Genomic DNA, 24510 nt, shown 5'->3' with positions numbered 1-24510 from the left:
TTTAAGCATCGGAGTGACTTCATCAAATCTTCCACCCCGATCGCTCTAAACACTATTTTACAGATTGATCCAGCTCACCACGCAAATACATCTAGGCAATTCTCTAGCTAGAAGCTTCTAGATTGCACACCATCAAAATATAATTTGTTAATCACATTTTACTTTAATGTATGATTAAATAATCTCATTCTATGTATGATTAACTGTAATTTTTCCTTTCATGTTATTTAACGGATATCGAAGAGTCCGGCTTCAATCAGGGCAATGCCCATTCAAACAGCCTTTACGGGAATATCTCCGTACTTATTTCGTGAGAAATATTTTTTATTTCACTAGAGATATTTCTGATGCAAGTTTGCAAGAGGCTGGTCGAACGTGTTAATCGTGTGGGTGTATTTTGATCGGTCAAAACTATTTCCGTATCATGTATTTCCAATGTCATACATTTCCTTTAGGCTGTATTTGATACGAAAGAAAAAAAAAAAGAAGGGAAAGAGAGGGAAATTTTAATAAATCTTATATAGATTTTTTTGTTTTTTCCTTTCTTTTTCTAATTTTTCCTTCAAACCAAACATAACTTTAAAGAGATTTTCATTTGAATTCCTGGGAGAGCATATATTAATTCCCGCCGATTTTTGCAGCTATTCTGATTGTCAACTTCTGTTGCTAATGGCGTCCTCGATGTTCGTAATATCTCCATTTCCATGTCGGATGACGACTCAAGATGAGCTTGCCGGAAGGATGAGACCTCCAGTTCGAAGGAAACGCAAGGAATTAGGGTTTAGAGGGTAGAGCATTTTTTTCCCCTTGAATGTTCCGGAAGCTAATGAAGTGGTGGATGGTCTTGCTTTTCCTTCCAGCAATAGGATTGCTCATATTTGAGGCGTCGAGGATCGCTAGAAAGGCTAACGCGGTAATATAATCAGTTTTTTTTTGCAGAAGAGAAAATAGTAGGGAGTTTGTATCGTCTCGATCCCACGACCACGATGGTTCGCTGGGGTCAGAGAACGTGGGTCGCCTGAGTTATATCATTTTCGTGCCCTATATACGTTTAATGAATCCGCAAATTTATGTGCCATAACTGCTTGTTACTTATTAGTTGTTTTAGCGTAACAAACGATGATTTCTTTTGAGTTTTTGATTACGTTTGTCGTTTCTTAAACCCTAACTTATAACACGTTCTTTTTTGGAGGTATGAAATTTTTGTTGCCTATTGGGTTACTGCCATACACTATTAATGATACTTGTCCCATTCCAGCAGCTGTATATGTTAGCTGAAGATGTCCTCTGTCTTCTCAAATGGTGGAATCAGTTCAGGAATAATGCTGTTCCAATCGTTTTATTGCTGTCGCTATTTGTTTATGCCCTCTTCTGGCCTCAGTTATCAGGTCCTATTATCACGTTAGCTTTTTTTATGACTATGGAGCCTTCAAAATTACTAAACTATACTTTGTTGGAGGTGAATTTATCAGACGTTCTCGTGTAACATATCAATGAGCAAAATCCAAAATCGAAAGAGCTGCCATGGAATGGAAACCATTTGGTGAGATTGAGGTGAGCATATAGATTTATGGAATCTGGTTCAATTGGTTTTAGGGAAAAACTATGCTGCCGGAAAGGCATGATAACATAAGACCTTTGACCAGTTAAAACCATCCCGTGAATTTTGATAAATGCCACCTGATTGATTACCACTTTTATGATACTGATTGTTTGGTTAAAGTTTTCTGGTATCACGTCTTTCCGGTATCATAGTCAAACCCTTGGTTTTATGAATTTGATGGTTGATGGATAAAGTTTTTAATGGTAGATACAAGATAGACATTTGCGTCCTTACTGGAGTTCTGAAGAAGTTTTAATTTGGAAACATTATGGCTGGATTTTGGAAAGGTTGTATGAAGCTGCACACAGAACTCGTTTCCAATTCATACTTTAAGAAAATACACATTTTCCTTATTGTGCTAAAGAAAGTACACATTTTCCTTATTCTGGCGGGTTGGGTGAGTCAGAGTCTTCCAACGGTAGTTATATCCTTCTGGTTCTGTAGCATTATGGTTAATTGCTATAGAGTGCATTTTCTTTTTCCATATGTCAGGGGTTTTATTAAGAATGGATATGAAGATTTCTTGAAGATAATGGTTGTCCAAGGTAATAAGTATCAATTTGAGACAGTTTTGACCTTTAGGAAGACTGAAATTTCATTGGGATTTTGACATATAAAGAAATTCAAGGAAAATTTGATAAGTTGCTAGCCTTTTGTCCATCAAAAAGAAAAAAAGTTACAGAATTTTTCTCATTCTTCCTCTATATTCTACAACTTTCTTTTCCTTATCCGTTTTCAGTTCTTATCCTAACTTTCTTTTTATTGTCTCTTTTCTCACTTCTGAAACCCTTTCAGTATATATCCTTTTATATGTTTTATTTAATGTCAATTAAATTTCATTGCACTAACCATTGGACTGAAGTGAAAAGTCAAAATTCCTGAAATTTTGTTGAAACTTAATTCTATTATTTTCCTTTGTAAAGTTCTGTACAAGTATTGTATTTATTGGATTAGGCATTTAGTGTGCTAGCTTCCAATCCATCAGCTGTTGAGTTTAACTCTATAGGAATCCAGGCTAGATTTACAGCCAAGGTGTCTAAAATATCTCTGGCCTCTGTGAGGTAGTGTGCTAGCTTCCAAGGGCCTCCATCCTTCTCCCCTATCCATTATACTGTATTTGCAGAATCACCTTAAATGGTTAAAGCAGGCCAGCCTTTATCTTTTGCTATTTGAAGCATGTGAGTGCAGCCAAGATTTCTGCTTTTGTAGAATCAGCAAATCCAATTGGGCCATTGAAAGCCCACTCAATGCTTCCATCCATACTCCTAAACACTCCACCTATCCCCGCAGCTCCAGGATTACCCAGGGCACTTCCATCAAAATTTAATCTAAGCTCTGACTCCAATCTTGTAAAGAGAACACTAGGTCTGCTTAAAGACCCAGGTGAAGAATAAATGATCTCATATTGATAAAAAAAAAGAATAAATGATCTCCACCAAATTCCCTTGCAGTCATCCAAAGAAAGTCCTATGAACTCCACGTAATTAACTGCCCACAGGTTACCCAAGAAAGAAATATAAGAAAGCAAATATTCAAACGATCTAGATCTGTTTCCAAAAAGGCGGTTGTTTCTTTCTTTCCACACACACCACATCACTGCTTGGGCTATTGTACACCAGTAGATTTTTTCCCTACTACCAAGATCACTACCACGCCATTGCCAAATGAAGTCAATATAATGTGCTCAGGAACAATTCAGCTGTACTCAACAAGGTTGAGAAAGTAGGACCAAATCTTCCTTGTTTTTGGGCAGTGAAGGAGATGCTCAGCATATTCTTCATCACTAAGACAGAGAGATAAAGCATGGAGAGAGATATACAACCTGCCTTTTTCTTTTGGACCAAGTCATAAGTATTGGTTTTCTTCAAACAAGTCTCCACACAAAAAAGGAAACTCTAGGAAGGAATATGAGAGTAGGGGTGCAAGTGAATTGCATAATGATCCGATCCGAATTTGAATCAGATTCTATTTTTGTCGGATTTGGATATCCCTATATTGGATTTTCATATCGGCTAGGATAATAGGATCTGATTAAAAACCAGACCGAATTTGGATCACCCCCCATTTGATCCAAAAGAATCCAATCCTATATTTATTATTTATTTATTTATAAATACGTTTATATTACATTTTTGTAATTTTTATATTATTTATTTATTTTTATAAAAGGGAAATTGTCCAAAACTCACCACGACTTTTCAGCTTTCTCTTAAATTCACCATAACTTTTCAAAACGTCTAGGGAACCCTATGTCAATGAATTTTTGTGTTCCAAAACTCTCCATTCGTCAGAGCACCATTAGTCTTCATTGACAGAAGTTGTCCACGCCGGCATAAATGCAATTTTTATGACCAAACTGCCTTTGAATGGCATGTCAACCTTATTAAACATATTTTTATGTTAGCCTAATTTTTATTCAATACACCTTTGTTCTAACTGACAACTCATAGAAGTGGAGGTTGGGTCCTACAAAGCCGTGTGTCCTCTTCTTGACCATAGATATTTTCTTGATTTTGGTTCTTGTTGCATTTGAAATTAAAAGGGATAAATGATTTTTATTGTTTTTTATCAAAGTTTTGCTTTATTTTCCATTTACAACAGAACAAAGGGTAAAATAGTAATCTGCCAACATCCGTTAATCTATTTAATGTTAACTTACTGACATGGGGTTCCCCGGACGTTTTGAAAAGTTATGGTGAGTTTAAGAGAAATGCTTAAAAGTCATGGTGAGTTTTAGACAATTTCTCTTTATAAAATGACATGTATATATATGATAAAAGTAGTTGAAAATGCTTGTATTTTTGATGAATTTGTATTTTTTTGTTTTTCTCTTTTATGTATTTTTTTCCTTTTAATAATTTGTTAAATTTTATAGAAATTAATTTGGACCGGAGCATGTTCAGATATCTAACATCCTTAGCGGATTTAATTTGAATTCGAGTTGACCTTTGTGAAATCCGATATTTATATTATCGGATCGGATCCAGATATACCTTGATTCGGATCCGATCCGTTTGCATCCCTATATGAGAGACCAAGCCCTCCTGTATGGGAAACTTGTATTAGAGATTCCTAGCACCAGGGCCTTGAAAAAGGACTTAGTTGAGAACTTGCTAGCAAGTTGAAGCTTCCTAATAAGTTGGTTTGGGGTTGCTAGGAAACTAACAAAGGAATTTGGATGGAGAATAAGATTCTCCACTTTCATCTTTACTGCATGTCTGTACTTTAACATCTGAATGTATGCTTTCATCTGCCATGATTTTGTCAATTGATTACTTATGATTCTTGCCTCCGAACTTGTTTCTTTTTTGGCTGTCTAGGACTTCATGATAAAGTGAGTTCTTGGACACGGTGCAAGAAATGCCTAATGCTAAGTCAACATCCAGTCAACCCCTCACAAGACCTTGGATAGCTGGGACCATCATTGGTGCAACGGTTGGGTTGCTCCATTGCGACTTGGGTGACCAGGTTCAAATCTTGGAAATAGCCTCTCTGTATGTGCAGGGGTAAGGCTGCATACATCTGTCCCTCCCCAGACCCCACATTAGCAGGAGCCTCATGCACTTAGCTGCACTTTTTTTATGCTACATTTAGATATGTTGCTAATGTCCAAGCTGTACTAGTAGGAGAGGGTTGTAACATAAACCCCTCAACACCAAAGCATGATAAGAGTATGTTAAGACCAAGACCCATGCATGGGAACAACCAGCCTTACTTATCAAGTTTACAAGAAAAGGGAGAAGCCACGTCAGCTAGAGGTTAATCCAAGTGGCAGATTGTTACAACAAAGTAACAACCCTGCAACAAATCGTAACAATCTTGTAACAAACTGTAAACTATAATCAGCTTACCTGGGCTATAAAGACCAGAGGAAGAAGGCAAGAATTCCATTCAGACATCTCTCTTTCTCTCTGTTCTCCTTCAATTTTCCCTCTCTCCTTAGGAGTTTGGTTCACTCAACGAACCTTGAGTTAGGCAACACCTAACAGTTTGGTATCAGAGCTATGACAAATACTCGAGTTATAACCATGGAGGCAAGGGTTGATCAGGTGGAGATCGAGCTTCACCGAGTCTCAGGCGAGATGCGAGGTATCAAGGATACACTAACAGAGATCTTGCAAAGACTAGAACAGAGGCCACCGGTTGAAGACAGAGAAATTGACCAGGATAGGGTTAGCCAAGGGAGTAATCGAAGAAGTAGCTCCACCTTGGAAAGAAACACCAAACTGAGCTTCCCGGTCTTCTCAAGAGGAGACCCCATCCCTTGGATATATAGGGCGGAAAGATTCTTTGAGTACAACGAAACGTCTAGACCAGATAGGGTGGCGTTGGCAGCAATGCATCTGGATGGAGACGCAATCCTTTGGTATCAGTGGTATTGTCGAGGGCACCCCCGTATTTCATTGCTCGCCTTCACTGATGCCCTGTGTGTCCGATTCGGGGCTTCTGGCTATGAAGATTTTGACGAAAGTCTTGCGAAGATAAAGCAAGTAGGAAGTGTTTGTGACTACTAGTTGGAGTTTGAACATCTATTGCTAAGAGTCCAAGGGTGGCCGGAGAAGGCATTGGTTGGAGCTTTTGTGGGAAGACTCAACGAAGAAATATAGTTAGAGGTCAAGGCGATGCATCCATCAATTGTGATGGCCGTGGAAGTCCTAGCCTGCTGAAGGGATGAGAGATCCATCATATGGATGGTCGAACCCTACAGGTAGGTTGGGTGAAATTTCAAAAATTTCTCTCTCTTTCATGTGGGAATGACATTCCCTGTTTTAGAAAACTGCATTTTCAAGGATCAATCTTGAACCTAAACCAGACCAGATCTGAAACCAAAAGGTAGGAGAGGGATATACCTATATGGAGTAGTAGTAACCCTCAACGAAGGTGTTCACACCCAAGGAGAATACCAAAAACTGCTCCCACTGAAGATGGCACAGCGTAGGGTGGAGCAGAATCAGCAGGGTGGTTCTTCAGCAAGAACCGAATTCTTCAGCAAGAACTTGATGGAGGGCAGGTGAGCACGACTTCTGATTATCTTTTCTCCAAAAGATAATATCAAGGAACTCTTCTTGATCGCTCTTACAAGTGGAGATCGAACTGGTAATGGCGGTAATAGCAGGAGAAGGCAAGAGTAGAAGATGGCGTTAGTCCAATTGTATGCTGTATTCTCTCTTGAATCAGTAAGACTGAAGGATGAACTGGAGGTTCGCCCTGCTCCTCAATTTATAGCCTTAAAGAGAGCATCTCCTAATCCCATTAGGAGTTTCCTAATCCAAATCTTGTATTTGGATCTGAACTCTCTTTAAGAGACAAGGATAATCCCTTATCTTATCTGTAGATAAAGATCAACCCTCTTAATCCAATTAGGAGTTTCTTGATTTAAATCTTTATTTGGATCTGGACTCTCTGAGTGGATAGGGACAATCCCTTATCCTATCTGCTGATATAAATCCCAGAATCGCCCCTCTTTAATTAATCTAATTAAGCCAGTTCGAATTGGGCTTTAGGCCCATCAAGTCCATTTGCTCACTTAGCCTCCTAACTGTTGCCCAGTTGGTTATCCTTGTATGGCGTGGGACCCAAACATTGATCTACACATCAGCCACATGGGTTCAGCCTAGTCTCTATTACAAGGCTTGGCCGAATTCACTGTAGGAGACAATGAACCCCCAAGTCCATCCCATGGGCTCTTAATGGGCCCAACATTTACACTAAATTGTCTTTGGGTCAAGCCACCTTATAAAAACCCAAGGACTGTGGGCAGATGCCAGATTAGCCCATCAGGTATTACCCTCAATGGTCTTACACTTAACCGCTCAGCCCATAATGATCAAACACTGCCCGACAAGAGAGGACTCCTCCCTCGGCTGCAAGGTACAGTGCTGCACTGTCTACTCACATGGATCATGGGAATTAAAACCTTTTGCAAACATTTTGAAACCATAATATATATATATATATATATATATATATATATATATATATATATATATGTATATCTCTATATAAATATATTTTGCAAAACAAATTTCAACGGTTGAAATCGACTGCCGACAGTTTAGGTTTTCATCAGAGAGAGTGCATCCTCGATCATTCACTTTGTCCGACAAAAGGGCTGATCCTGTCACTATGATCACCCACTAAGATGAATTCTCGGACTGTCCCAACATACCCAGATTTTGACCCCCTCTAAGGATCTCACTGATTGACATATCAAAGACAGCCCAATCCGACACCTAGTGCAATATCATGATCGAGTCTAGGGGTCAGGTGTAACATTCCAGTTTTGCCCATCTATCTCCAAGGTCCAGGGCAATACTGGAATTCTGGTCCGGTTCAGGGTTTCAAGAAAACCCACACTGCATGTACCTCAGGTCTCACCTTGGTAGCTGAGACAAGCCAGCCCAACCAACTTGGCGGCACATCAGTTCAACCTTGGCAAGATAAATCTCCCCAGATCTATCCAACAGTTGTGAAGATTCTAAACTAACACGAGTCTCATATGTGTCCAGTTTAAGGGTATTACACAGAAACACACCATAATAACATGAGTCAAATATGTACTTTATTCATTTACATTAAATGTCATAATTTACATCATTCTGATTGGAGCTAAGGGCATACACTGTCTAACACCTGCACCCAAGAAGAAAAGATAGTTCGAGCCCGACGTTTGAACCGCCCGTGGCAGCAAACTAACAAATCATTTACAGCACCCATACTAGAAGGGACGGGACCCAATAAAGAAGGCAACATCTTAGGCAAACCACCAGGTAACTTAGGCCCGAGCCCTGTTATTCAATTCAAGAAATTAATGTGGGAAGAAATGCAAAATTGCCGAGACAAAGGCCTCTGCTACAATTGCGAAGAGAAGTTCGGCCCCAGACATAGATGCAAGTCTCAACAAGCCTTCTTATTACAAACTAAGGATGAAGAAGAGGATCAACAATCGGAAGAAAGATCGTCAACTGATGAACACTGGGTTGAGACCATACAACTTGAAATCTCGTTATAGGCCCTAGCGGGGTTTTCATCACCCCAAACCATGGGGGTGACGGGCCTAGTTTGGGGTCGCCAAGTGTTTATCCTCATTGACAGTGGTAGTACTCTAAACTTTGTAATCACGGTGTTAGTCAAACGATTGGGATTACCAATTCAGCCCACAATCTCATTTAAGGTCCATGTGGCAAATGGGACCTCACTTCAATGCGGTGGAATTTGCACAAACATTGGGTTACACATCCAAGAGCAACGATTTGTGGTTGATCTTTACCCGTTGGAGTTAAGTGGGGCCGATATTGTATTGGGAATTCAATGGTTGCGGCAACTTGGGTCTGTTCTATGCGACTGGGCCCGTTTGTGTATGGATTTCATGATAGAAGGAATAAAAGTGCATTTACAAGGCCACTCAGCTAGCCGAGCCAGCCCAGTAAGCTTGGCATCCATGTTGAAAGAAGCATGAGACCCAAATCAGCCCATTATTTGGGGATCAAATCGTACAGGCCCAACATTATCCCAGGCCCAGAATACATTGACTCAAGCTGATTACAAACAACAACTCAGCAACATTCTCCAACAATATGCTGCAGTTTTCAAGGAGCCAACAAATCTACTGACCACAAAATTCCACTATTGTTGGATGCGTCTCCTACCAATGTAAGGCCCTACCGTTATCCCTATTTTCAGAAACAAGAAATTGAAAAGCAGATTCAAGAACTGTTGGATAAAAATTTTATTCAACCCAGCCACAACCCATTTTCTTCACCTGTTCTTCTTGTCAAGAAGAAAGATGGGACGTGGCGATTTTTTGTGGATTATCGGGCACTTAATAATATTATAGTTACGAACCGCTTTCTGATTCCGGTAATAGATGAGCTCCTAGATGAACTCAAGATTGCAAGAATCTTCTCAAAGTTCGATTTATGGGTTGGATACCATCAAATTAGAGTCCATGAAAGTGACATTCCAAAAACAGCCTTCCGGACTCATGATGGCCACTATGAGTTCCGGGTTATGCCATTTGGCCTCACCAATGCCCCGACAACCTTCCAAGCCTTAATGAATGACTTGTTTAGGCCACATCTACGTCGTTTCATATTAGTCTTTTTTGATGACATTTTGGTGTACAACCCAACATGGGCCCAACATTTAGTGGATTTGCAGATTACTCTAGACACTCTCTTACAAAATCGGTTGTATGCTAAAGAATCGAAGTGCGCCTTTGGGCAGGCCCGTGCACACTATTTGGGCCATGTGGTGGAAGATGGAATGGTCTCAGCAGATCCAGACAAGATATCTACCATCCAACAGTGGCCAACACCACGTAACACCAAGGAACTCCAGGCATTTCTAGGACTCACAGGGTACTACCGACGCTTCATTAAAAGCTATGGGATAATTGCAGCACCACTGACAGTCCTTCAAAAGAAAGACTCCTTCATCTGGAATAACAAAGCCCAAGTAGCTTTTGAAGCCTTAAGAGCAGCGGTGTCATCTCCACCAGCTTTAGCTTTACCCAATGATTTAAAAGGTGTGCCTGAGGTGCGCCTAGGTGCTCAGGCAAGGCGCATTTTAGGGTAGGCGCCTTGCCCAGGTCCTAGGCGCATGCCTGGTGCACCTTGCGCCCTAGCCTAGGCATACGCCTTTTGAAAATTTGTTGCTTTTTCCCTTTTTTTGAGTTTGGTCACTTGGCCGGGGGCTCCGCCCTCAGATCCCCGTGCCACGCCCCTTGAGGCTAGCCCAAACAAGTCCATGTTAGGGTCTTAAGTTTTCGCTTGTTCACCGAAGCTTCAAGAACCCCCTATTTGGTAATGTCGTCCATTCATTCATCTTAATAAAATATCTTCTTAAAAGCAATTTAAACTATAAAATTATTATTTTTTGTGTGAAATCTAAGAATTTAAGACCCTAACATGGACTTGTTTGGGCTTGCCTCGAGGGGCATGGCACAAAGGTGGCTCGTAGGATTAGGAATGTAATATATCACATTAGCTACTTGATGCAATTGAGAAAAAAAAGAGATTGTAGGTTTTATATGCTTGAAAATGTTTTATATGTTTGATTTCATTTTTAAATTCTCATTTGAATATGCTTTACATATTATATTTATGTATTTTAATTTTTGATAATAGGTTTTTTGAAACATTTATTTTAAAACTTAAGTTAATATTTTTATTAATATTATGTTTAATAATTTTTTGATTTTTTTGCAATTTTTTTAAATAGTGCGCCTTGCCTCAAAAAGGCACGTGCCTCGCCTTGCGCCTTGTGCCTCAGGCGCAAAATGGCCCTTGCACCTTTTTTGTGCCTTGCACTTTTAAAACACTGGCTTTACCAGATTTTGACAAACCTTTTGTGGTCGAGTGCGATGCGTTGGGACTGGGCGTGGGAGCAGTGCTGATGCAAGATGGTCAGGCCCTTGCCTTCTTCAGTAAGGCCTTATCCACCACACAAAATCACTCTTCAGTCTATAACTGGGAATTGATGGCAATTGTATTGGCAGAGTTCAGCATTGGCGCTCCTACTTATTGAGCTGTAAGTTTGTGAACAAGACTGATCATCAAAGTCTGAAATTCCTATTGGAACAATGATGGGTCCTTTTTCCAGGCCAGCAGCGTTCAGTTTCAACGTTAATGGGCTTCGATTACACTATTGAATACAAATCCGGGGCAACAAATAGAATTGCTGATGCGCTGTCTTGTCGTCCCAAACAACTAGCGGAGAGCATACTCCAATTGCAGGTGTTCCAACAACCCACTACAGCATTATTGGAACAATTATGGGAGGAAGCCGACAATAATAAGGAACTCCAAGCAATAACAGCGCAATTGTTGCAGCAACCGGGTATCAAACCTAGGTATTCTATCCAAGGGTCAGTGTTGTACTATAAAGGTAGAATGGTGTTGCCAACGGACTTAGCCCTTTTGGACCAGCTACTAAATTACTTCCATGCGACATCGATGGGTGGACACTCAGGAGTCCTACGCACATATAAGAGAGTGTCGTCCCAATTTTATTGGACGGGTATGCTAAATTCCATAAGGAAAATATCTACATGCCAAGTATGTCAATAATGCAAATATGAGGTCCAATCCCCAGTTGGCCTACTAAAACCATTACCCATACCTAGCCAAGTTCGGGAAGATATTTATATGGATTTTATAAGGGGCCTACCAACCTCTTCCGGTAAATCAGTCATATTAGTGGTGGTTGATCGCCTTACAAAATACAACCACTTCTTAGCACTGTCACATCCATTTATTGCAATTACAGTAGCCAACACTTTTGTTCGGGAAATAGTTCGTCTTCATGGTTTCCCAAAGTCTATTGTTTCTGATAGAGATCCAATCTTCATCAGCCTCTTTTGGAAAGAACTTTTTCGCCTCCAAGGCGTACAACTAAGCCAATCCACAAGCTACCTATTGAAGTTCGGCTTGCCCTAGAAGTCTGTTTTGTTTGTTAGCTGAAAAGTAAAGTAAACAGCAAGAAGGAAGAGAGGAAAGAAGAAGGAAGAAAGAGGAAGAAGAAGCGAAAAGGTCTGGTTCGAAATTGGAAAAAGTCAGCCCTAGTTTCGGCCAGACCTGTTATTATATTATTAATATAATTGGAAAAGACATAAGTGCCCTTATTTAAGTAAGAGGCACTCGAACTAATATAATAGTACACATCAGCATTCTCAACAGGTACAAAGACCGAAATACCCCTTCACTAACACTCCCCCTCAAGCTGGTGAGTATATATCATATAATCCCAGCTTGTTACATATATAGTCCACTCTCTCCCGACTCAAACCTTTTGTAAACAAGTCTGCCCACTGGTTTCCCGTATTAACATATGCAATCTCTATCACTCCATTCAACACCTTCTCTCTCACAAAATGACAATCAACTTCGATGTGCTTGGTTCTTTCATTTAACACCGGATTGGAAGAGAAATGAACCGCTGCCTGATTGTCATAATAGAGCTTCATTGGAGTACTGATGTCATATCCTATTTCCTGTAGAAAGTTCCTTAGCCACACTAATTCACAAGCAGTATGTGCCATGGCCCTATATTCTGCTTCTGCACTGCTTCTTGCCACAAATGTTTGCTTCTTACTTTTCCACGTTACCAGGTTACCCCCAGAAAGGTGCAATAGCCTGTGGTAGACCGTCTATCAGACATAGAACCTGCCCAATCAGCATCGGTGTATCCTTCTACTTTCAGTTTTCCGCCACTTTTGTATAGCAAACCACGGCCAGGAGCTCCCTTTCAAGTACCTCACAATCCTTAGCACTGCATTCCAATGTGGGACCAAAGGTTTCTGCATGAACTGACTCACCACACTAACCACAAATGAAATATCTGGCCGAGTAATGGTTAGGTAGTTTAGTTTGCCTACAAGTCGTCGGTATCTGCCAGGGTCTTCAAATACTTCACCTATATCACTGCTCAGCCTCGTATTTGTTTCCATAGGTGTCTCAGTCGGTTTAGTACCCAACAAACCTGTTCCTTCCAGTAAATCAAGCACATATTTCCTCTGACACAAATTAATGCCATGCTTAGATCTTGCTACCTCTATGCCCAAAAAGTATTTCAATTTGCCAAGGTCCTTTGTCTGAAAGTGTTCCTGTAGGAATGCCTTCAATCTGTCAATGCCCATTTTATCATTCGCAATCACAACAATATCATCTACATACACCACCAGTAGTATTTTGCCTGCCGGAGAGTCATGACTGAAGACAAAGTGATCAACTTGGCACTGTTTCATACCAAACTTCTTGACCACCTCACTGAACCTACCAAACCATGCTCGAGGGGACTGTTTAAGTCCATATATAGCCTTCTTAACTCTGCATACCTTACCATCATCCCCCTGAGCAACAAACCCTGGTGGTTGCTCCATGTAGACCTTCTTGAGCAAATCACCATGCAAAAATGCATTTTTGATATCTAGCTGATATAGAGGCCAATCATACATAGCTGCAAGGGAGATGACAACACGAACTGACCCTATCTTAGCAACCGGGGAGAATGTCTCTATGTAGTCAATGCCATAGGTTTGGGAGTACCCTTTTGCAACCAGCCGCGCCTTCAGGCGCTCAACACGACCATCTTGCAAGTACTTAACGGTATACACCCACTTACAACCGACAGCCTGCTTCCCAGGAGGAAGAGCGGTGAGGTCTCAAGTGTGATTATGATGGAGGGCAGAGAGCTCTTCTTCCATAGCACGACACCACTCTGGAGAGGTAAGGGCTTCCTAGACATCCTTAGGAACAACCACTGAGGATAACAAAGAGATGAACTGGCGATGGGAGGCGGAGAGGTGAGTAAGGGAAACAAAATTGGAAATAGGGTGAAGGGTGTAGGTGCGTTTACCTTTCCGTAAGGCAATAGGAAGATCAAAGTCGGAGGCTGGTGTCGGATCTGAAGCTGGATTTGTTGACGGTGATGAAGCCGGAGTTGTAGCCGGTACATGTGGGCGATGTGTATACACGTGACAGATAGGTGGATGGTCAACGGACAGTGGCACCGGAGGCAAGGACGTAGGCACGAATGGAACCAGAGGAGGAGGATCAGCCACAGGAAGGGGAGGAGGAGGTGATGTGGAGGAAGAAGCATCACTGGACCCCACGAAGAACGGAGTAGACTCGAAGAAAGTAACATCAGCACATACCAAGGAACGATGAGAACTGGGATGGTAACACTTGTACCCTTTCTGAGTCCGGGAATAGCCAAGGAAGATACACTTAAGGGATCGTGCATCTAACTTGTCAGTCCCGGGACCCAGATTATGGACGAAACAGACACACCCAAATACCCGAGGAGGAAGCGGAAACGGAGACATGTTGGGGAACAAGACACTAAAAGGAGAACGACCATCAAAAATAGACGTGGGCATCCGATTAATTAAGAAACAAGAGGTGAGCATTGCATCACTCCAAAAGGGTTTGGGAACATTCATGTGGTGCATGAGTGAGCGTGCCGTTTCTACAAGATGTCGATTCTTTCTCTTAGCAACCCCATTTTGTTGTGGGGTGTAGGTACATGAAGTTTGGTGTATAATGCCATGTTGGTCCAAGTATTCTTGAAAAGATGAAGACAAGTATTCATGGCCATTATCAGAACGAAAAATTTTGATGTGAATGCCAAATTGATTGCGGATCTCAGCATAAAATTTCTGGAAAATGGCAAATAATTCACTTCTTTCTTTCATTAAATAGAGCCACGTCATTCTTGAAAAGTCATCAACAAAAATAACAAAATATCTGTGTCCATTATATGACATCACTTTATAAGGACCTCAAACATTTGAATGAATTAAAGAAAAAGGACTCGACACACGATTATCAACCCTAGAACTAAAGGGAACACGATGGTGTTTCCCAAATTGACACGATTCACAATCTAGAACAGAAAGTTGACTCAATGAAGGGACCAAGGACTTCAACACTTTCAGCGAAGGATGACCAAATCTACAATGCCACTGGAGAGGAGAAATAGATGACTGGAAGGCCGTTGATGTTTTTCCACCACCATCAAGATAATACAGTCCACCGGCTTCATGCCCTCCACCAATTTTCATCCCCGTCTTGAGATCCTGAAAAACACACATAGAGGGGTAAAATGTAATGGAGCAATTAAGGGACTTGGTCAGCTTACTAACAGACATAAGATTAAATGGAAGCTTAGGTACATATAAAACAGAGGATAGGGATACAGGGTCTAGGTCAACATTACCAACACCATGAATAGATGATGTGGAGCCATTAGCAAGGGTAACAGACTGTGATGTTGAGCAATGAGTGAGAGATGAAAACACACCTGGAGTTCCCGTCATGTGATCGGAGGCTCCAGAGTCAATAATCCAGGGGTTGGGTGTGGATGCCAAACAAGCCATACTTGAGTGTGCAAAGGTAGCTGTTCTGCTGCGACGTGGATTGAACAAACCTTTCATACTCATCACGAGGAACACTCACCATCTCCTTGCCTGGACCATCTAAAGAGGTAGAAGGCATCTGGTCAGCTGACCGGTTCTCCTGTCTAAAGCTGGAACTGGTGTCACTAGTCATGGCATGGTTGGCCCACGTTGAGGGTGGACCATGTAAGTCATAGCAGTAGTTAATAGTATGTCCATCCAAACCACAATGAGTACACCTCTGTGGACCCGAGCCACGTCCTCTACCACGAGCTCTCCCTGAATCTCTGCCTCTAGTACGACCACCACCACGGATATGTGTAGATCCACCACTACCACTCCGACCATACACTGGACCACTACTGCCACCACGGCCAGGCTGGGCTCCTCGAGCCCCACTTCTGCCACCTCGACCTCTCGACACTGCAAATGCTGATTTATCTGAGATATTAGAGTTTTCCATAGATCCAATGGAAGTCCTTCGAAGACGAGCAAACACCTCCTCTAAAGATGGAAGGGCAGATCCTCCTAGTATCTGGGCTCGTACTGGTTCATACTCAGACTTCAGCCCCACCAGAAACCGAGTCACATCAAGCTGCTCTCTCTGTTGATGTTGAACCTTGACATAAGAAGTGAGAGGATGATAAACATTTAACTCATTATGGATATTTCTTATACTGGCATAGTACTCCTCAAGGCTCTAATTTCCCTGTTGCAGATTGAAGTATTCCTGATACAGTTGATATACCCTAGTTGTATTATCTTGACCAGAATACAATTTCTTAGCATGATCCCACACCTCTTTGGCTGTGTCAAGAAACATGAAGTTCACACTGATTCTGGGTTCCATACTGTTCCACAACCATGTGATGATCTGTGCATCTTCTTGTTCCCAGTCTTCGTACTCCTAAGAATTAGTGGGGGGTTTTTCCTCTCTTATGTGCTTTACCTTCTTCTTCGCCTTCAGAACAACCTCTACAGACTTGGCCCAAGGGACATAATTCTCTCCATTCAGTTTAATGGAGGTCATTTGGACATTCAGGTAGTCAGTAGATATCATCACACTAGGTTTACTATCACTGTTATCTGCCATTGCCGAATTCCCTTATCACTGAATCCTGAGCACTACACACTGCACACTGCACACAGACACTTCACCGAAATCTGCACACTGATTTCAGCAATAATAAATGCTGAAATCCGTACTAGTAACACCACAAACCCTACTCTACAGCTACCGGAAGTTTCACCATTAAGTAAACACTACTTCCCTTCGAATCACACACAAACCAGTATAAACCCTAGTATACTGCAATCTGAAAACCCATCATACGATCTGTACCACACCTCTCATGTGTTCCATAACAGAAATTATGCATAAAAAAACTCCTTACCTCATCGCCTGAAGGCCAACCACACGAAGGAATGAAACACCACTGCACCACACGCACCAGCCCTACATTAATTAGGGGAGGGCTTAGAAACCACAGCAACCAATCACCAACGACACCACCGGAGGCATAGAAACCTCCAAGGGAAGAGGGCGATCACTCCTTTTCAGCCCTTTTCCCAGTCTCCAACCAACGGCTGAGAAATCCAAGAGAAACCCTAGTTCGAATGCGCAGAAAACAGAATTCTAGCAAGTCTGATTTGTTTAATGTGGCTCTGATACCATGTTGAAGTTCGGCCTGCCCTAGAAGTCTGTTTTGTTTGTTAGCTGAAAAGTAAAGTAAACAGCAAGAAGGAAGAGAGGAAAGAAGAAGGAAGAAAGAGGAAGAAGAAGAGAAAAGGTCTGGTTCGAATTAGGAAAACCCTAGTTTCGGCCAAACCTGTTATTATATTATTAATATAATTGGAAAAGACATAAGTGCCCTTATTTAAGTAAGAGGCACTCGAACTAACATAATAGTACATATTAGCATTCTCAACAGGTACAAAGACTGAAATACCCCTTCACTAACACTACCATCCACAATCAGATGGGTAAGCAAAGGTGGTCAATCGTTGCTTAGAAACATACTTACGATGCGTCACCGGAACCAAACCAAGACAATGGTTAAGCTGGTTGCATTGGGTTGAATGGTGGTACAACACTACCTATCAGATATCAGCAGGAATGACCCCTTTTAGGGCATTATGTGGTCGTGACGCACCTACACTGGTTCCCTATGAGAAGGGCTCTACAGCAGTAGCTTCACTTGAAGAACACCTGCTGAATCAAGACATCATTCTACAGGAGCTTAAACAAAACCTGCTCCTGTCTCAACAATGGATGAAACAATCATATGATAAACATCATAGAGAAGTACACTATCAGGTTGGTGACATGGTTTACTTGAAATTGCTCCCCTACAAGTTGCTTTCAGTACAAAAACAGCAATGGAACAAGGTGGCACCTTGCTACTTTGGACCTTTCAAGATCTTGGAGAAAATTGGACCTCTTGCATACAGATTGGATCTCCCACCAGATTCAAGAGTGCACCCAGTTTTCCATGTCTCGGTTCTCAAAAAATGCTTGAAACCAGATGCTATAACTCAACCATGTCTTCCCAAATTCTCAAGTGATATGGACCTAGAAACAGAACTGGTGTGTATCACTAATTTCAGATGGGTCAAGAAAGTCTCCCACATTGTTCTAGAAGCTTTAGTTGTCTGGTCACAGCTGCCGGAAGAGGATGCAACGTGGGAACCCTATCTACAACTGCAACACCAGTTTCCCCATATTGACCTTGAGGGCAAGGTCCAACTTAACTAGGGGGGTCAAACCAAGACCCATGCACGGGAACAACCAGCCTACATATCAAGTTTACAAGAAAAGGGAGAAGCCATGTCAGCAAGAGGTTAATCCAAGTGGCAGATTGTTAGAACAAAGTAATAGTCCTACAACAAACTATAACAATCTTGTAACAAACTGTAAATTGTAATCAGCTTACCTGGGCTATAGAGACTAGAGAAAGAAATGATGAAGAGGGCAAGAATTCCATTCGAACATCTCTCTCTCTCTCTCTCTCTGTTCTCCTTCAATTTTCCCTTTCTCCTCAGGAGTTTGGTTCACTCAACGAACCCTGAGTTAGGCAGCACCAGCAAAGTATAAGACCAAGGCCAACCAACAGCATGAAGGAGAACATACAGTGTTCAAAGAGATGGTTTGAGGATTCTCTACTCTCAGAGCATAACACATGTACTTGTTTGTCCCCTTACTGGTGTGTTCTTTGTAAAGCTGATGGGGAGACTGTTTTTCATCTACTGTTATCTTGCCAATTTGCGAATATTTGGGAGTGGGCTCTTTCCCTATTTGGGTGTAGTTGGAACCCTCCATCAAATTTGCAAAGTCTATTTTCCCCTTCTTTTTTCAGGTGGCGTATGAAAAGGGGAAGGACTATGTGGAGAGGACTGAGGGCTACAGTATGCTGGTCATTGTGGGAAGAAAGAAACTCCAGGATATTCTCTGATGTGGAGAGAGGTGCTGAAGAACTGAGGGCTCTGATCCTTATAAGAGTCATACAGTGGATGAAATCGCTAGAGCTATTCATAGATTATACAGTGGATGACATGTTAAGGAAGTGGGGTGAGATTGCTAATTGTTCCCGGACCAAAATAGTGATGAGTGTGTCTTGGACCCCCCCCCCCCCCACCTGCAGGTTTCATAAAACTAAACTTTGATGGGAGTTGCAGAGGGAATCTTGGACAATCAGGGATTGGGGGTGTTTTTAGGGATGAGAATGGGGTTGTTCTATCAATGTTTTCAGGCCCCATTGAAGTGGGTGACTCTCTCAAAGCCGAGATCCATGCAGTTTTGGAAGGAATACAGAAAGCTAGGGAGATGAATATCAACAAACTCATAATTGAGGGGGATTCGGAGGTGGTGGTAGGATGGCTGAATAAAGGCAACAGTGGTTTATGGCATTACAGTAATGTGAGGAGGAGATTTAGATGGCTGGTTCGAGGAATGGAAGTTAAAATCATTTGGGTAAAAAGATCAGCTAATTCTTTTGCTGATGGGTTAGCTAAACAAGGGGTGGAGAGGGAATCGATGTTTTGGGCACAGCTGTAATTTTATTTTTCTTTTCCCCTTCTCTTTCTCTTTTTTTTCCTTTTTTGGGATTCAAACTGCATTTGGAAGATAAGAAAGTTTGTCTTCCTCTTTGTAATTTTTTATTAAGATTATATAATGAATTGTGTTATTGATAAAAAAAAACCTCTCCTAATAAGGTTATGAACTGTTGAGCATTTTCCTTGCACTGCCATCCATGTTAAGAATGCCACCTTTGATGGGACTGGGTCCCATCATATTCTTGAACTAGGAAATGCATCTTTTGCTGAATTATTTCACTTGTTGAAGAATGATTGAACTGACAACAACTCTGGTCTGTCCCAGGCCCACACCATTATATCTTCATGGTCTGGACATGGGAATCACTTATTGGTTTTTTCTGTAGTAATTCAACCAATAGATCAATTCCCCAAATCATTCAAGTTTCCTCTAAACTGAGGGCACCACATGTGTATGTTGCTCTGCATGTCATAGCAGTCAATTACTAGAGGATATGATGCTACCTTCATGTGTATCTAGTTTTGGTTGGATGCAGGTCTGCTTTGTGGCATTTTGGGATGAAATCACACTTGCAGTTCAGGAAGCAGAAGGAAAGATAACTAATGAGAACCATATGATTGGTAAATGGCGCATTGTGGTCGTTAGATATCATCCTTTTTTTTTTTCTGATTAGCGGACAACAGTTGAATGGTAAAATCCCCAAGATAGCAAAAGTTGTGAAATATTTTACAATTGCTTCTGGCTGCACATGCAACTTTAGAATATTTTGCTTGTCTTTTTATTGTGAAACTTGTCCAGCTATCTTCTATATTCTTATAATATGTCAAGGTTATGCACCCAGGAGTATACACAAAAAGAACAGATTAATAAATAGAAACCTCAGTTATCATCAATTAAGCTAACTCTACATAACTGGGATAAGGCTTTGTTGATTGTAGTTCAACTATCATTAATCAGCATTTTTACTAATGAAAAAAACTAAGAAGGCAGAAAAAATTTCTCATGGCAATTGAAAGTTAACTCTGAAAATTTTGTTGACTGTTATTGTTGTCAGAAGTCCTCAAACAATGTGTTCCACTTGGTTTTTGATCAATTCTGAAAATTATTTGTAGTTTGGAATTTTGACTTTTATTAAATCTTCATATGAAATTGTTAGATGCTTAGTCATCGATTGTTCCCTCAAGCAGGATATTCAATTTGGGTAGACTTCAAATCTCAGTTTTGCAGGCATCCATTGGGTGTGCTGGAAACCCTTCTTTGATGTAAAAATTCCTCATTTTCAATTTCATAACATGGAGCTTGAGGTAGTGTCTATGATGAGGGTAAGGCTGTAGTGAAGAAAAACAAAGCAACACCAAAATAAGTTGAGGTGCAATTGACCCAGTATTGCTGTGATGGTTTCCCAGATGATAAGAGGTTAAACAGAAGGAAAGGTATACTTGTAATAGCTGCTGCCTCTTGTTTTTCCAGGACTTGTATCCTTGGGAGTATCTACATGTTAGTAGCAGAACACATGACAAAAACAATTAATTTGTATCTTTTATTTTAGAAACAACAAATTTTCAACTTTAAATGAATGTTAACCTGGTCTTAATATTTTGCAGATTGAAAATATCCTTGCTTTTCTGTTTCTGGAAAAGTGTCAAGGTGTTAATCCTTTTGTGTTTTAAAATTTCATTGTCTTGTTTCTTTCTCTCCACTAGTGTCTTTTTTGCCACTATTTTCCACCATTTCATTATCACCTACACTGTTTTCGTCATTGCCACCATCGTGGCTGAGAGTGATTTTGGTGATGATCCTATTTTTAATAAAGGGGCACATCCTTAATCATTAATTGAGGAGCGCATCTCCTAAAAGACAAAAAACACCCCCATGTTTTTGACTTTCATGATTACAAAAAGTGGTTTCTTTGTCTTTTTCACTAGGGATTTGCCCTAATCATTCCCCCTACTATTACTATTACTATTACTATTACCAAGGAGAAACCCCCCGCCTGTCTTTAAAAACCAACAAACAGAATGCAAAAGGGAAAAGAAAATATTTAATCCGGTCTGGAGCACTTAGACCATATTATGGAAACTTCTCCCCTTTGTTTGTAACCAAATAGGATTGTTTTTTTTTTTTTTTTTTTTAAATTTCTTTTTTGTGATATTTACTGGTATACTCTTGGTTTGTGAAGCGCTAGCTGAAGTATCCGTCATTGTGAGGGAGCAAACACTTAACAAATCTGTTCATGTTCCTCTGGTTCAATGAGGTAGTTTGTTTCACTTCATGGGATTGGCTAAGCTTTCCATATGTTCTTGGGCAACTGAAAGTGGTTGACAATATAAATACGTTCCCTGTCTGTACCTGCAAAGGCCTTGTGAACAGTATGGTCCACTAACACAAGGTTAAACCTCTGACACTGAGATTTTTGGTTGTTTTGAAGTTCTCATTTCTCTAAAGTTTACAAGATGGGAGAAGAGGTTGCCAGCCTCAGATCTGGAAATACCTGCCGCTGTGGATGGGATTCATGTTTACATAGTTGTTCTTACCACCAATCTGTTGTAAATTCAGATAGCTGCTTTGTTTGAGGTATCTGATTCTGTGACTGATAGTTTCACCTTGCCAAAAGAAAAGTTGTTCTTTTTTACAAATGTTGCATCCATAAACTCAGCATTTTTTTTTGCTATTCTCACTTGAAGTTATTTACGTGAAACTCCAAGGCACTTCGCAGGCCAACTGAACGGTTAAATGCCTTTGTATTTACACCAATACTTTGGTGTCTAGATTAGTTAAACTTTGAACCAGGTTACGTTCAGGTAAGACTAGGATATTTCCATTAACTTGGGGCAATATTGGTTGATTTGTTCTTGGGCAGGTTGCAACAAACCACTTGGATCATTGCTATATTTTCCATATTACATTGGAAATAAATAGAAAATAAATTATGGGTATCACCACCACAGATTTATTTCAACTGGGAAATTGCTTCTTCTATTTTACCAATGGTGGATGTGCACATTTTCTTGGATCAGGCAAACCTGAGGGCTTCCAATTCTTACTATCAAGGTTCAGATACAAGATAGTTGTTTTTGCATGCTATTTGTGGGGCTTTAGCTGCTTATTTTCTTGCAGGGATTTTGGGTGATCATGCATAATTGCATCTTTCTTTTCTTTTCTTTTTTTTTTTTTCTGAGAAACTTATCATTTCACTGATGAATCCTATTCTGATAATCCAGTGGTTGAAAAATTATGGGGTTTGTATGTCTAAAACTATTTGAAATGTGCATCTAATCAGATAGCCGAATTGTCAAACTCTAATCAGTCAAAACTTTATTTCAGGTGATGCTCAATTAACGAGTCCCATTAATTGGGTTAGCATTTTTTCTTTTGCTGCAGAGTTGGCATATGGTTTTATGTATGTTTTTTGGTTTTTATTTCTCTCTCTATTTAGTTAAAGCCCTTGGCATGTAAGTCGTATGGAGGGATTGATGGTCTACTTTCTGTTAATCTAAAAGTGGCATTCAAAATTTGTAGAGATTGGAGATGAAATCACAAATAACAGAAATGTCCTAATTAACGAAGTTGTAATACAAAATTGGCTAGGTTAGCCAATTGTCATAATTCACACACAAAACTATCCTGAAGAAAATAGGATGCAGTTAAGTGCTTCCACTTTTTGAGTAGGGTTCTTTCAGTGTTGTGATGCTCGATCTGCCCTGGATGGTTGAACCCTTGAGAGATGTTGCTCAGCATAACCGAGTTTGGGGTACAAATGTGTTTTATTCTTTTAGATATATATATACATGTCTGTATGTGTACTTGTCAGTTTTTTATCCACTTTTTATCAGTTTGTTAGCTGGGCCAGGCTGGGTTTCAGCTTGATGGGCTTAGCTTTTCGATCCGTCACCTGGCAGGAAAAAAGTCTTTGGTGCCTGGCCTGGTTCTAACTCGAAGATTCTTTCTTGAATATGAAATATGAGAACTCGGTAGCTTTTCGCGGCCATTTTGGGCATCATTTTCCTGGATTTGGATTTCCTTACAAAGCCACCTCACAGCCCTTGCAGCCTTGCATTGGCAATGTTTCTCCACTAATATAAACATACAAGTACTGAGTAGTTCCTGGTGTGCGGCTGCAAGGGCTGTGAGGACCAATTTTATGAGAGGAGATCCGAACTTCTCTTTCCTTTTCCCTTCATTTACCTTGTTTCCAAGAGAAGTCTTGGTCTGAAAGCAACCCGAAAAGAGCTGAAAGTTAAAAGACGACTGATTCGACTTTTCACAATGTTATATCATATTGGAGGTACTAGTATTCTGACCTTTGAGAGGTGAAGCCGCTGCCAAGTACCAAATTTCTGTTTAACTTTTCACAAAATGTAAGGAAGGCTTAGTCAAGCATGGTAAGCTGACACAGGTACCTTACAGAAGAAAACAGATCCAAGCTAGTACAAGGCCATTTTATGATGGGCAGTCTCTGGAATTGGGGCCTGGACCTCAACCTAGTCAGTACTCAGTAGAGTGAACACTCTATGCTACATGGTCAAAAGTCATACTCCTTAATAATGGACTTTGGCAAAACAAAAATTGACATATTTTGAATATTGACATGGACATGATGAACCTTCATTAGGAGCGAACTATTGAACTGTTTCTTTTTCATTTATTTTTTGTGGGGGGGGGGGGATTTTGGATAATTGGTCATAGAAAGCCAAACTATGATGATGACACAGGCTGAACTCGTTTGAGATTGAGACACACCGATACACACCACCCACCTCCATAACATGATATAAATATATGCCCAAATACCAAAACTTGTATATAATTATATACGACTTTGTTGGATGACAATTGGATTGGAGATTACCAACTCGATAATTCATCTCTTTAACTTACAGTATTTCAACTTCACAGTGAATAGCTTTATACCACACATGCTCTCCCATCTGTATACATTTTGATTGACCCAAATGG

General features: G+C 40.6%; 1 long non-coding RNA gene across 4 annotated transcripts; it reads left to right on the top strand.

Moving 5' to 3' along the window:
* Positions 1 to 462: 462 nt before the first annotated feature.
* LOC148803708 (uncharacterized) lies at positions 463 to 22746 on the top strand. 4 transcript variants are annotated; one of them, XR_016079157.1, is made up of 5 exons: positions 464 to 913; positions 1262 to 1388; positions 1473 to 1554; positions 20090 to 20987; positions 21734 to 22745. It is a non-coding gene; the product is annotated as an uncharacterized LOC148803708 (long non-coding RNA). The 4 variants fall into 4 exon arrangements; XR_016079154.1 differs by having other exon boundaries at positions 465 to 913; positions 20074 to 20987; XR_016079155.1 differs by having other exon boundaries at positions 463 to 913; positions 1262 to 1554; positions 21734 to 22746.
* The last annotated feature ends 1764 nt before the right edge of the window (positions 22747 to 24510 follow it).

This window comes from Nelumbo nucifera, chromosome 1 (genome assembly GCF_055504915.1).
Source record: "Nelumbo nucifera cultivar China Antique chromosome 1, China Antique-T2T, whole genome shotgun sequence".
NCBI classification, from domain to species: domain Eukaryota; kingdom Viridiplantae; phylum Streptophyta; class Magnoliopsida; order Proteales; family Nelumbonaceae; genus Nelumbo; species Nelumbo nucifera.
The sequence above is the reverse complement of the archived record's forward strand: the minus strand, read 5'-3'. Positions and strand labels throughout refer to the sequence as shown.